This window comes from Arachis hypogaea, chromosome 11 (assembly GCF_003086295.3).
Source record: "Arachis hypogaea cultivar Tifrunner chromosome 11, arahy.Tifrunner.gnm2.J5K5, whole genome shotgun sequence".
Taxonomy (NCBI): Eukaryota; Viridiplantae; Streptophyta; class Magnoliopsida; order Fabales; family Fabaceae; genus Arachis; species Arachis hypogaea.
In genome coordinates this window covers 127,617,662-127,631,584 of record NC_092046.1, presented here as the reverse complement: position 1 = coordinate 127,631,584, position 13,923 = coordinate 127,617,662, and the positions used below count along the sequence as shown (strand labels likewise).

The following is a 13,923-nucleotide window of genomic DNA, read 5'->3' as shown; positions in this document are numbered from 1 at the left end:
TTTGGCGAATGATGCATTACGAAAAACCGGTTTCTATCACGTATTTCAAATAGAAAGAGTAAAATGTGAATCATCCCTAATTACGGCATTAATATACGGATGGCGGCCTGAGATACATATGTTTCATCTTCCAGTGGGTGAATGAACAATCACATTTGAAGATGTTGCACACATCTATGGTCTTCCGACCGACGGTCGTGCTGTAAGTGAAAGAACAACAACAATTTCGCTGACTTGGTCAATGAATGTGTGACCAACTTTGGGATACTGCCAAGTGAAAAGGATCATTTATCTAGTGTGATCAAACTGTCATGGATCAAACAAATCTGTGATTCGGAGGCATTATACACTTAAGAGTCTGTGCAATGCTATGTCTGATATTACATATTCTTCTTGATTAGGACCACTATGTTTTATGACAAGTCTACGTCGATGGTGAGCTGCAAGTATTTGCCCCTGTTGAGGAATTTTTTGGAAATCAGGTCTTACAGTTGGAGATTGACATGTTTAACATATCTATACAAGTCTTTGTGTAGGGCCTCGCATTATGATACAAAGAAGATGGATGATCCAATAGAGCTGTTACACATCTGGGAGCGAATGCCTTGGCTAGCTCCGATTTTCGCACCTGTTCCTGTAGGTAGAGTCTTTCCATTGGCACAAAGGTAAAATTATCTTTTCACATTGAAAATAGATTTATTATTTGGTGAACTGTTATGTTTCTAATTAGAAAGCTTAATATTTTCAGGTGGAATAACTTTAGGCAACACCAGAACCATAAAGAAATGAAAGTCACACACATTAGGCAGCTACTAGATGATACGCAATCTAAAGCGGTAATAACTAGAAACCTTGAAATGTAATAAAAATAGTATCTTTGCTGTTGTTAAGTTCTGTTTGATTGATAGAACATTTTACTACAATTTCTGTGCCTTCTGTATGTCCATATCCACCATGAGGTTCCGCAAGATGTATACGGTCATCATGAGATATGGACTGTCGTGGGACCCTTAATCAACTTTGAGATTATAGAATGGCACCCAGCTGATTGAGTTCATCGACAAATTTGGCTATGCACAGCCTGAATCAGCCCACCAAAGGATTTGGAAGTGGCACACAATGTGACATTACGTGGTAAACAAAACAACGACTGGAGACAATATCATAGCAACTGGATCGCAATGTGGGATGTGAACCAACGATATTATACCATTGATGACATTCAGGTGGATCCTTATTCACCTACTGTTGAGTACAGCAGTTGGTATAAAAGAGAGTTTGGTGATTATTTGACTGTATGCGACAAAGTGTGGGATGATCCGTTTGATGCATGGTGCACAAAATTGTGATCTCAGGCAACGGCGCCAAAAACTCTGTACGCACGTCTTAATAAATCGTTTGTCATTCAAAACTTCGATACAACTAATCAGCAAGTGCACTGGGTCGTCCAAGTAATAAACCTTACGTGAGTAAGGGTCGATCCCACGGAAATTGTCGGCTTGAAGCAAGCTATGGTCACCTTGTAAATCTCAGTCAGGCGGAAAATAGTTATGAAGTTTTCGAAAATAAATAATAAAATAAGGATAGAAATACTTATGTAAATCATTGGTGAGAATTTCAGATAAGCGCATAGAGATGCTTTCGTTCCTCTGAACCTCTGCTTTCCTGCTATCTTCATCCAATCAATCCTACTCCTTTCCATGGCTGGCTTTATGTAAGGACATCACCGTTGTCAATGGCTACTTTGTATCCTCTCTGGAAAATGGTTCGATGCGCTGTCACTGCATGGCTAATCGTCTGGAGGCATCACCCTTGTCAATGGCTGCATCCCATCCTCTTGTGAAAATGGTCCAAATGCTCTGTCACAGCACGGCTAATCATCTGAGGTTCTCGATCATACTGGAATAGGATTCACCCTCCTTTTACGTCTGTCACTACGCCCAGCACTCGCGAGTTTGAAGTTCGTCACAGTCATTCAATCCCAGAGTCCTACTCGGAATACCACAGACAAGGTTTAGACTTTCCAGACTCTCATGAATGCCGCCATCAATCTAGCTTATACCACGAAGATTCTGATTAAGAGATCCAAGAGATACTCATTCAATCTAAGGTAGAACGGAAGTGGTTGTCAGGCACGCGTTCATAGGGAATGATGATGATTGTCACGTTCATCACATTCAGGTTGAACTGTGAATGAATATCTTAGAAGCGGAATAAGTTGAATTGAATAGAAAAACAGTAATACTTTGCATTAATTCATGAGGAACAGCAAAGCTCCACACCTTAATCGATGGAGTGCAGAAACTCTACCGTTTGAAAATACATAAGTGGAAGGTTCAGGCATGGCCGAATGGCCAGCCTCCATGATCTAAGAACCAGACGTCCCAAGATGTCAAATACAATAGTAAAAAGTCCTATTTATACTAAACTAGTTACTAGGGTTTACAGAAGTAAGTAATTGATGCATAAATCCACTTCCAGGGCCCAGTTGGTGTGTGCTTGGGCTGAGCTTGAATGTTACACGTGCAGAGGCTCTTTCTGGAGTTGAACGCCAGGTTGTAACGTATTTCTGACGTTCAACTCTGGTTTGTGACGTGTTTCTGGCGTTTAACTCCAGATAGCAGCGTAGAACTGGCGTTCAATGCCCTTTTACGTCATCTAAACTTGGTCAAAGTATGGACTATTATACATTGCTGGAAAGCCCTGGATGTCTACTTTCCAACGCAATTAGAAGCGCGCCATTTTGAGTTCTGTAGATCCAGAAAATCCACTTTGAGTGCAGGGAGGTCAGAATCCAGCAGCATCAGCAGTCTTTCTACCTCTGAATCTGATTTTTGCTCAAGTCCCTCAATTTCAGCCAGAAAATACCTGAAATCATAGAAAAACACACAAACTCATAGTAAAGTCCAGAAATGTGAATTTAACATAAAAACTAATGAAAACATCCCTAAAAGTAACTAGATTCTACTAAAAACATACTAAAAACAATGCCAAAAAGCGTATAAATTATCCGCTCAACACAACACCAAACTTAAATTGTTGCTTGTCCCCAAGCAACTGAAAATCAAATAGGATAAAAAGAAGAGAATATACTATAAATTCCAAACTATCAATGAAACATAGCTCCAATCAGATGAGCGGGACTTGTAGCTTTTTGCCTCTTGAATAGTTTTGGCATCTCACTTTATCCATTGAGGTTCAGAATGATTGGCATCTATAGGAACTCAGAGTTCAGATAGTGTTATTGATTCTCCTAGTTTAGTATGATGATTCTTGAACACAGCTATTTTATGAGTCTTGGCCGTGGCCCTAAGCACTTTGTTTTCCAGTATTACCACCGGATACATAAATGCCACAGACACATAATTGGGTGAACCTTTTCAGATTGTGACTCAGCTTTGCTAAAGTCCCCAATTAGAGGTGTCCAAGGTTCTTAAGCACACTCTTTTTTTGCTTTGGACCTTGACTTTAACCGCTCAGTCTCAAGTTTTCACTTGACACCTACACGCCACAAGCACATGGTTAGGGACAGCTTGGTTTAGCCGCTTAGGCCAGAATTTTATTCCTTTAGGCCCTCCTATCCACTGATGCTTAAAGCCTTGGGATCCTTTTTATTTACCCTTGCCTTTTGGTTTTAAAGGTTATTGGCTTTTTGCTCTTGCCTCTTGGTTTTAAGAGCTTTTGGCTTTTTCTGCTTGCTTTTTCTCTCTTTTTTTTTCTATTTTTTTTTTGCCATTTTTTTTCTGCAAGCTTTGTTCTTTGCTGCTTTTTCTTGCTTCAAGAATTATTTTTATGATTTTTCAGATTATCAAATAACATGTCTCCTTATCATCATTCTTTCAAGAGCCAACATATTTAACATTCTTAAACAACAACTTCAAAAGACATATGCACTGTTCAAGCATTCATTCAGAAAACAAGAAGCATTGTCACCACATCAATATAATTAAACTAAGTTCAAGGATAAATTCGAAACTCATGTACTTCTTGTTCTTTTGAATTAAAACATTTTTCATTTAAGAGAGGTGATGGATTCATAGGACATTCATAACTTTAAGACATAGTTACTAACTACTAATGATCATGTAATAAGACACAAACTTAGATAAGCACTTAACATAGAAAACGAAAAACAGAGAATGTAAAAACAAGGAATGAGTCCACCTTAGTGATGGTGGCGTTTCCTTCTTGAGGAACCAATGATGTCCTTGAGCTCTTCTATGTCTCTTCCTTGTCTTTGTTGCTCCTCCCTCATTGCTTTTTGATCTTCTCTAATTTCATAAAGGATGATGGAGTGCTCTTGATGTTCCACCCTTAATTGTCCCATGTTGGAACTTAATTCTCCTAGGGAGGTGTTGATTTGCTCCCAATAGTTTTGTGGAGAAAAATGCATTTGAGGCATCTCCGGGATCTCATGGTGATGAGCTTCATGCGTCTCTTGAGATCCATGAATGGGCTCTCTTGCTTGCTCCATCCTTTTCTTAGTGATGGGCTTCTCTTCCTCAATGGGAATGTCTCCTTCTATGAAAGCTCCAACTGAGTAACATAGATGGCAAATAAGATGAGGAAAAGCTAGCCTTGCCCAAGGAGAGGGCTTTTCGGCTATTTTGTAGAGTTCAAGGGAGATGACTTCATGAACTTCTACTTCCTCTCCAATCATGATGCTATGAATCGTGATGGCCCGATCCACAGTAACTTTAGATCGATTTCTAGTGGGGATGATGGAGCGTTGTATGAACTCTAACCATCCTCTAGCTACAGGCTTGAGGTCCAGTCTTCTTAGTTGAACCGGCTTGCCTTTGGAGTCAATCTTCCATTGAGCTCCTTCCACACATATGTCCATGAGGACTTGGTCCAACCTTTGATTAAATTTGACCCTTCTAGTGTAGGGGCGTGCATCTCCTTGCATCATAGGCAAGTTGAACGCCAACCTCACATTTTTCGGACTAAAATCTAAGTATTTCTCCCGAACCATGGTGAGATAATTCTTTGGATTCGGGTTCTTACTTTGATCATGGTTCCTAGTGATCCATGCATTGGCATAGAACTCTTGAACCATTAAAATGCCGACTTGTTGGATGGGTTTTGTTAGAACTTCCCAACCTCTTCTTTGGATTTCATGTCGGATCTCCGGATACTCATTTCTCTTGAGTTTGAAAGGGACCTCAGGGATCACCTTCTTCTTGGCCACAACATCATAGAAGTAGTCTTGATGGACTTTGGAGATGAACCTTTCCATCTCCCATGACTCGGAGGTGGAAGTTTGTGTCTTCTCTTTCCCTTTTCTAGAGGATTCTCCGGTCTTGGGTTCCATCAATGGTAATGGAAAAACAAAAAGCTTATGCTTTTACCACACCAAACTTAGAATTTTGCTCGCCCTCGAGCAAGAGAAGAAAGAATAGATGAAGAAGAAGAAAATAGAGAAGAGGGAGAGAGAGATGTGTTTCGGCCAAGGAGGGGAAGAGAGGGTTGTTTTGTGTGAAAATGAGGAAGAATGGAGGGCTATATATAGGGAAGGGAGGGGGGTAAGGTTCGGCCATATAGGGTGGGTTTGGGTGGGAAATTGATTTTGAATTTTGAAGGTAGGTGGAGTTTGAGGTAGGTTTATGGGGAAGAGTGGATGGATGTGAGTGGTGAAGTGGTGATATGGAAGAGAGATTGAGGTGATTGGTGAAGATTTTTGGGAAAGAGTGTTTATGGGATTGTGTGAAAGAGGGGTGAGAAGAAGTGAGTGGAGGTAGGTGGGGATCTTGTGGGGTCCACAGATCCTGAGGTGTTCAAGGATTTACAACCTTGCACCAAATTAGGCATGCAAAATGCCCTTGCACACAACTCTGGGCGTTCAGCGCCAGATTGGTGCTTGTTCTGGGCGTTGAACGCCCATTTGTTGCCCATTTCTGGCGTTGGACGCCAGAACCATGCTTGTTCTGGGCGTTCAGCGCCAGCTCTTCTTCAGGGTGCAATTCTGGCATTCAAACACCCAAATGCTGCCCATTTTGGGCATTCAGCGCCAGAACCATGCTCTGTTCTGGCGTTGAACGCCAGCCAGATGCTTCTTATTGGCGTTTAAATGCCAGTGAGATCCTCCTCCAGGGTGTGATTTTTCTTCTGCTGTTTTTGATTCCGTTTTCAATTTTTATATTTATTTTGTGACTCCACATGATCATGAACCTAATAAAACATGAAAAAACAATAAAAATAAAATAGATTAGATAAATAAAAATTGGGTTGCCTCCCAACAAGCACTTTTTTAATGTCAATAGCTTGACAGTGGGCTCTCATAGAGCCTCACAGATGTTCAGAGCATTGTTGAGACTCCCCAACACCAAACTTAGAGTTTGGATATGGGAGTTCAACACCAAACTTAGAGTTTGGTTGTGGCCTCCCAACACTAAACTTAGAGTTTGACTGTGGGGGCTCTGGTTGACTCTATTTTGAGAGAAGCTTTTTATGCGTCCTCTCCATGTTTACAGAAGGATAACCTTGAGTTGTAAACTCAAGGGAGTCCTCATTCAATTGAAGGACTAGTTCGCCTCTGTCAACATCAATCACAGCTCTTGCTGTGGCTAGGAAGGGTCTTCTAAGGATGATGAATTCATCATCATTCTTCCCAGTATCCAGGACTATGAAATCAGCAGGGATGTAAAGGCCTTCAACCTTTACTAACACGTCCTCTACTTGTCCATAAGCCTGTTTTCTTGAATTGTCTGCCATCTCTAATGAGATTTTAGCAGCTTGCACCCCATAGATTCCCAGTTTCTTTATTACAGAGAGGGGCATGAGGTTTATCCCTGACCCAAGGTCACATAGAGCCTTCTCAAAGGTCATGGTGCCTATGGTACAAGGTAGTAATAACTTTCCAGGATCCTGTTTCTTCTGAGGCAATGTCAGTTGATCCAGATCACTCAGTTCATTAGTGAACAAGGGAGGTTCATCTTCCCAAGTCTCAATACCAAATAATTTGGCATTCAGCTTCATGATTGCACCAAGGTACTTGGTAACTTGCTCTTCAGTAACATCCTCATTCTCTTCAAAAGAGGAATACTCATCAGAGCTCATGAATGGCATAAGGAGGTTTAATGGAATCTCTATGGTCTCTAGATAAGTCTCAGATTCCTTTGGTTCCTCAGAAGGAAGCTCCTTATTGATCACTGGACGTCCCAAGAGGTCTTCTTCCTTGGGATTCACGTCCTCCTCTTCCTCTCTAGGTTCGGCCGTGTTGACTATGTCAATGGCCTTGCACTCTCCTTTTGGATTTTCTTCTGTATTGCTTGGGAGAGTACTAGGAGGGGTTTCAGTGATCCTTTTACTCAGCTGGCCCACTTGTGCTTCCAAATTTCTAATGGAGGACCTTGTTTCATTCATAAAACTCACAGTGGCCTTAGATAGATCAGAGACTAAGTTTGCTAAATTAGAGGTATTTTGTTCAGAGTTCTCTGTCTGTTGCTGAGTGGATGATGGAAAAGGCTTGCTATTGCTAAACCTGTTTCTTCCACCATTATTAAAGCCTTGTTGAGGCTTTTGTTGATCCTTCCATGAGAGATTTGGGTGATTTCTCCATGAGGGATTATAGGTGTTTCCATATGGTTCACCCATGTAATTTACCTCTGCTATTGCAGGGTTCTCAGGATCATAAGCTTCTTCTTCAGAAGATGCCTCTTGAGTACTGTTGGATGCAGCTTGCATTCCATTCAGACTCTGAGAAATCATATTGACTTGCTGAGTCAATATTTTATTCTGAGCCAATATGGCATTCAGAGTATCAATTTCAAGAACTCCCTTCTTCTGAGGCGTCCCATTACTCACAGGATTCCTCTCATAAGTGTACATGAACTGGTTGTTAGCAACCATGTCAATGAGTTCTTGAGCTTCTGCAGGCGTTTTCTTTAGGTGAATGGATCCACCTGCAGAAGTATCCAATGACATCTTAGCTAATTCAGACAGACCATCATAGAATATATCCAGGATGGTCCATTCTGAAAGCATGTCAGAATGACACTTTTTGGTCAGTCCTTTGTATCTCTCCCAAGCTTCATAGAGGGATTCACCTTCTTTCTGTCTGAAGGTCTGAACATCCACTCTAAGCTTACTCAGCTTTTGAGCAGGAAAGAACTTGGCTAAGAAAGCCTTGACCAGCTTATCCCAAGAGTTCAAGCTATCCTTAGGTTGAGAGTCCAACCATACTCTAGCTCTGTCTCTTACAGCAAAAGGGAAAAGCATGAGCTTGTAGACTTCAGGATCTACTCCATTAGTCTTAACAGTATCACATATCTGCAAGAATTCAGTTAAGAACTAAAAAGGATCTTCAGATGGAAGTCCATGAAACTTGCAGTTCTGCTGCATCAGAGAAACTAATTGAGGTTTCAGCTCAAAATTGTTTGCTCCAATGGCAGGAATGGAGATGCTTCTTCCATGTAAATTGGAATTAGGTGCAGTAAAGTCACCAAGCATCCTCCTTGCATTATTATTATTTTCGGCTGCCATCTCCTCTTCCTGTTCGAAAATTTCTGAAAGGTGCTTGCTGGATTGTTGTAATTTAGCTTCTCTTAGTTTCCTCTTCAGAGTCCTTTCAGGTTTTGGATCTGCTTCAACAAGAATATTCTTGTTCTTGCTCCTGCTCATATGAAAAAGAGGGATAGAAAAATAATAATAATAGGGGTCCTTTTTACCACAGTATAGAGGTCCCTGTGTGAGTAGAAGAAAAGAAGAAGAAAAAATTCGAACACAAAGAGAAAGGGGTTCGGATTTTTTTTTGGTGAGTGAGGAAGAGATGTTAGTAAATAAATAAATAAAATAGAAGGAGATGAGAGAGAGAATTTTCGAAAATTATTTTTGAAAAAGAGTTAGTGATTTTCGAAAATTGTTTTTGAAAAAGGTTAGTAATTTTCGAAAATTAAAATTGAAAATTAAAAAGAATTTTTGAAAAAGAGAGAGATATCTTCGAAAATTAGAGAGAGAGAGAGAGTTAGTTAGGTAGTTTTGAAAAAGATAAGAAACGAACAAAAAGTTAGTTAGTTAGTTAGTTAAAACAAATTTTGAAAATCAATTTTGAAAAGATAAGAAGATAAGAAGTTAGAAAGGATATTTTAAACTCAAATTTTTGAAAAAGATAAGATAAGAAGATATTTTTGAAAAGATATTATTGAAATTAGTTTTGAAAAAGATTTGATTTTTAAAATCACAATTAATGACTTGATTCACAAGAAATCACAAAATATGATTCTAGAACTCAAAGTTTGAATCTTTCTTAACAAGCAAGTAACAAACTTGAAATTTTTGAATCAAAACATTAATTGATGATGTTATTTTCGAAAATTATGTGATAAAGATAAGAAAAAGATTTTTTAAAAATATTTTTAAAATTTTCGAAAATAACTAAGAAAAATGAGAAAGATTTGATTTTTGAAAAAGATTTTAAAAAAGATAATATTTTTAAATTGAAAATTTGATTTGACTCATAAAAACAATTGGATTTTAAAAATTTTTGAAAAAGTCAACTCAAATTTTCAAATTTGATGAGAGAAAAAGGGAAAGATATTTTTTTGATTTTTGAATTTTTAATGATGAAAGAGAAAAACATGAAAAATGATGCAATGCATGGGAATTTTGGATCAAAGTATGTGATGAATGCAAGAACACTATGAATGTCAAGATGAACACCAAGAACACTATGAAGATCATGATGAACATCAAGAACATATTTTTGAAAAATTTTTAATGCAAAAAAAATATGCAAGACACCAAACTTAAAAATCTTTCATGTTTAGACTCTATGGATGCAAAAATGCATATGAAAAACACCATACAACACAAGACAAGAAAACATCAAGATCAAACAAGAAGACTTACCAAGAACAACTTGAAGATCATGAAGAACACTATGAATGCATGAATTTTTCGAAAAATGCAAGATGAATATGCAATTGACACCAAACTTTCAACTTGACTCAAGACTCAAACAGGAAACACAAAATATTTTTTTTTATTTTTTTGTATTTTCTTTTAATTTTTTCAAAAATCATTTTGAAAAAGAAAAATAAGGATTCCAAAATTTTTAATATGAATTCCAGGAATCTTATGCTCTTTAGTCTAAAGCTCCAATCAAAGGGTCAGGCATGGCTTAATAGCCAGCCAAGCTTTAGTATGTAACTCAGACATGACACGCCTGACATTCCCTATCCAAAAGAATTAGACATGGCTTTACAGCCAGCCAGGCTTCAACATGCTTCATGAAACACTAGAATTCATTCTTAAAAATTCTGAAGAAAAATATATTTTTGAAAACATTTATTTTAAAATTTTTTTCGAAAACAAAGGGGAAAATATTTTTGAAAGATTTTTGAAAAAATTTTTGAAAATAAAACAAAAGAAAATTACCTAATCTGAGCAACAAGATGAACCGTCAGTTGTCCAAACTCGAACAATCCCCGACAACGGCGCCAAAAACTTGGTACACGAAATTGTGATCTCAGGCAACGGTGCCAAAAATTATGTACGCACGTCTTAATAAATCGTTTGTCTTTCACAACTTCGATACAACTAACCAGCAAGTGCACTGGGTCGTCCAAGTAATAAACCTTATGTGAGTAAGGGTCGATCCCACGGAGATTGTCAGCTTGAAGCAAGCTATGGTCACCTTGTAAATCTCAGTCAGGCGGATATAAAATAGTTATGAAGTTTTTGAAAATAAATAATAAAATAAGGATAGAAATATTTATGTAAATCATTGGTGAGAATTTCAGATAAGCGCATAGAGATGCTTTCGTTCCTCTGAACCTCTGCTTTCCTGCTGTCTTCATCCAATCAATCCTACTCCTTTCCATGGCTGGCTTTATGTAAGGACATCACCGTTGTCAATGGCTACTTTGTATCCTCTCTGGAAAATGGTCCGATGCACTGTCACTGCATGGCTAATCGTCTGGAGGCATCACCCTTGTCAATGGCTGGATCCCATCCTCTTGTGAAAATGGTCCAAATGCTCTGTCACAGCACGACTAATCATCTGAGGTTCTCGATCATACTGGAATAGGATTCACCCTCCTTTTGCGTCTGTCACTACGCGCAGCACTCGCGAGTTTGAAGTTCGTCACAGTCATTCAATCCCAGAATCCTACTCGGAATACCACAGACAAGGTTTAGACTTTTCGGACTCTCATGAATGCCGCCATCAATCTAGCTTATACCACGAAGATTTTGATTAAGAGATCCAAGAGATACTCATTCAATCTAAGGTAGAACGGAAGTGGTTGTCAGGCACGCGTTCATAGGGAATGATGATGATTGTCACGTTCATCACATTCAGGTTGAAGTGCGAATGAATATCTTAGAAGCGGAATAAGTTGAATTGAATAGAAAAACGGTAATACTTTGCATTAATTCATGAGGAACAGCAGAGCTCCACACCTTAATCGATGGAGTGCAGAAACTCTACCATTTGAAAATACATAAGTGGAAGGTTCAGGCATGGCCGAATGGCCAGCCCCCATGATCTAAGAACCAGACGTCCCAAGATGTCAAATACAATAATAAAAAGTCCTATTTATACTAAACTAGTTACTAGGGTTTACAGAAGTAAGTAATTGATGCATAAATCCACTTCCAGGGCCCACTTGGTGTGTGCTTGGGCTGAGCTTGAATGTTACACGTGCAGAGGCTCTTTCTGGAGTTGAACGCCAGGTTGTAACGTATTTCTGGCGTTCAACTCTGGTTTGTGACGTGTTTCTGGCGTTTAACTCCAGACAGCAGCGTAGAACTGGCGTTCAACGCCCTTTTATGTCGTCTAAACTTGGTCAAAGTATGGACTATTATACATTTCTGGAAAGCCATGGATGTCTACTTTTCAACTCAATTAGAAGCGCGCCATTTTGAGTTCTGTAGCTCCAGAAAATCCACTTTGAGTGCAGGGAGGTCAGAATCCAACAGCATCAGCAGTCCTTCTTCTACCTCTGAATCTGATTTTTGCTCAAGTCCCTCAATTTCAGCCAGAAAATACCTGAAATCATAGAAAAACACACAAACTCATAGTAAAGTCCAGAAATGTGAATTTAACATAAAAACTAATGAAAATATCCCTAAAAGTAACTAGATTCTACTAAAAACATACTAAAAACAATGCCAAAAAGCGTATAAAGTATCCGCTCATCAATGCACAACAACCACACTCGCCACATCAACAACCACCCCCGCCACAACAACGACCACCACCACAGCTACACTATCCACCTCAACCACCACCACAGTATCCACCATACTATCTGATGAGCGGATATTTTATACGCTTTTTGGCATCACTTTCATATAGTTTTAGTAGTTTTTATAGGTTTTAGTGTTAAATTCACATTTTTGGATTCTACTATGAGTTTTTGTGTTTTTGGAAAATTTCAGGTATTTTCTGGCTGAAATTGAGGAGCTGGAGCAGAAGTCTGATTCAAAGACAGAGAAAGCACTGCAGATGCTGTCCAAATCTAACCTGTCTACATTAGGAAGAGCTTTTCTGGAGCTACAGAAGTCCAAATGGAGCTCTCTCAATGGCTATGGAAATCTGACTTCCAGAGATTTCCAGCAATATATAATAGTCTATCATTTGCTTCGGATTAGAAGGCCCAAAAATGGCGTCCAACGCCAGCTTCCTGCCCACTTCCAAGCGTCCAGCGCCCAAAGAGCAGAGACCAATGTACAAACGCCCAAAGAGGACACCCTAGCTGGTGTTCCACGCCAAAGAGAACTTATAGCACGTAGATCTCATCAAAGCTCAGCCCAAAAACTCACCAAGTGGGCCCCAGAAGTGGATTTTAGCACTAAAAAGACTGTTTTACCCTTACTAGTCATTTGTTTAGTATTTAAGGGATTTTATTTATGTAATTTAAAACCTTCTTCGATTCCTTAGAGCATCATACACGTTTACCATTGTATTTACACATCAGTATAAGTTTCTAAACCTCCTAGGTTGAAGGGAGGAGCCCTGCTGAGTCTTATGAATTAATAAAAGTATTACTGCTTCTCTTCGATCCATGTTTGATTAATTCTAAGATGTATATCCGATCTTCATCGTGGTGAATAGGATGATCTAACAAATTAGCTCTGTTCATCATATTAAGACAAACGTGCCTGACAAACATCCGCGTCTACTTGGGTTTAGAATGCGTCTTTCACCGGATAAGGACGAACCAACAGCTATGTTTATACATCTCTCAGACGGCTAATCCACGACTTCGTTGGGGACTTCTTGAGACATCAATTCAGCTGATTTTCGGGGAGATTAGGGTCTCTGTGGTAGAGGCTAGAACCCAAGGTGCAGCATTCTCTGATCTGGAAGATCTGACCTTGTCTGTGGCGTTTTCAGTAGGATCATTAAGGAGAATGAACTGTACGAGCTTCACCCTCAATTAGAATGGATCCGCACTAAACCTGGCGTTCAGATATGGAGGAGTATTGGCAGCTGCTCAAACCAGTGTCAATCACATACAGCCTGCCATTGAAGAAATCACTCACAAGCAAAGAGAGCAGTAATACCAGAGTTAATTCAGAAAGACAAAGCAACTCTAATCCTCAACTCTATTCCTATCTCTGTTTATATATTAGACCTTTTTCTCTATCCCTTTTATGAATAGTTTCCCCTTATCATTAAAACATATAAACCTTCTTATCTGCCTGAGTAAGACCTGCAAGATAACCATAGCTTGCTTCAAGCCACAATCCTCGTAGATCGACCTTGACTCGCTCAGGTATTACTTGGACGACCCAGTGCACTTGCTGGTACTGCTGTACGAAAGTGTGGGGATTTGTACACACCACGTTTTTTGCGCCGTTGCCGGAAATTGTTGAGTTTGGACAAACTGAAGGATTGTCTTGCTCCATAGATGAGGTAATTTTTATTTTGTTGAGTCTTTTATTTTTTTTTCTTTTTCTCTAATTTTCGAAAAT

At 39.2% G+C, this 13,923-nt stretch overlaps 1 non-coding gene across 1 annotated transcript; it reads left to right on the top strand.

Annotated features, from left to right (window-relative positions):
• Positions 1-7,984: 7,984 nt before the first annotated feature.
• LOC112724279 (small nucleolar RNA R71) lies at positions 7,985-8,088 on the top strand. Its single transcript, XR_003163450.1, has one exon. It is a non-coding gene; the product is annotated as a small nucleolar RNA R71 (small nucleolar RNA).
• Positions 8,089-13,923: the final 5,835 nt, after the last annotated feature.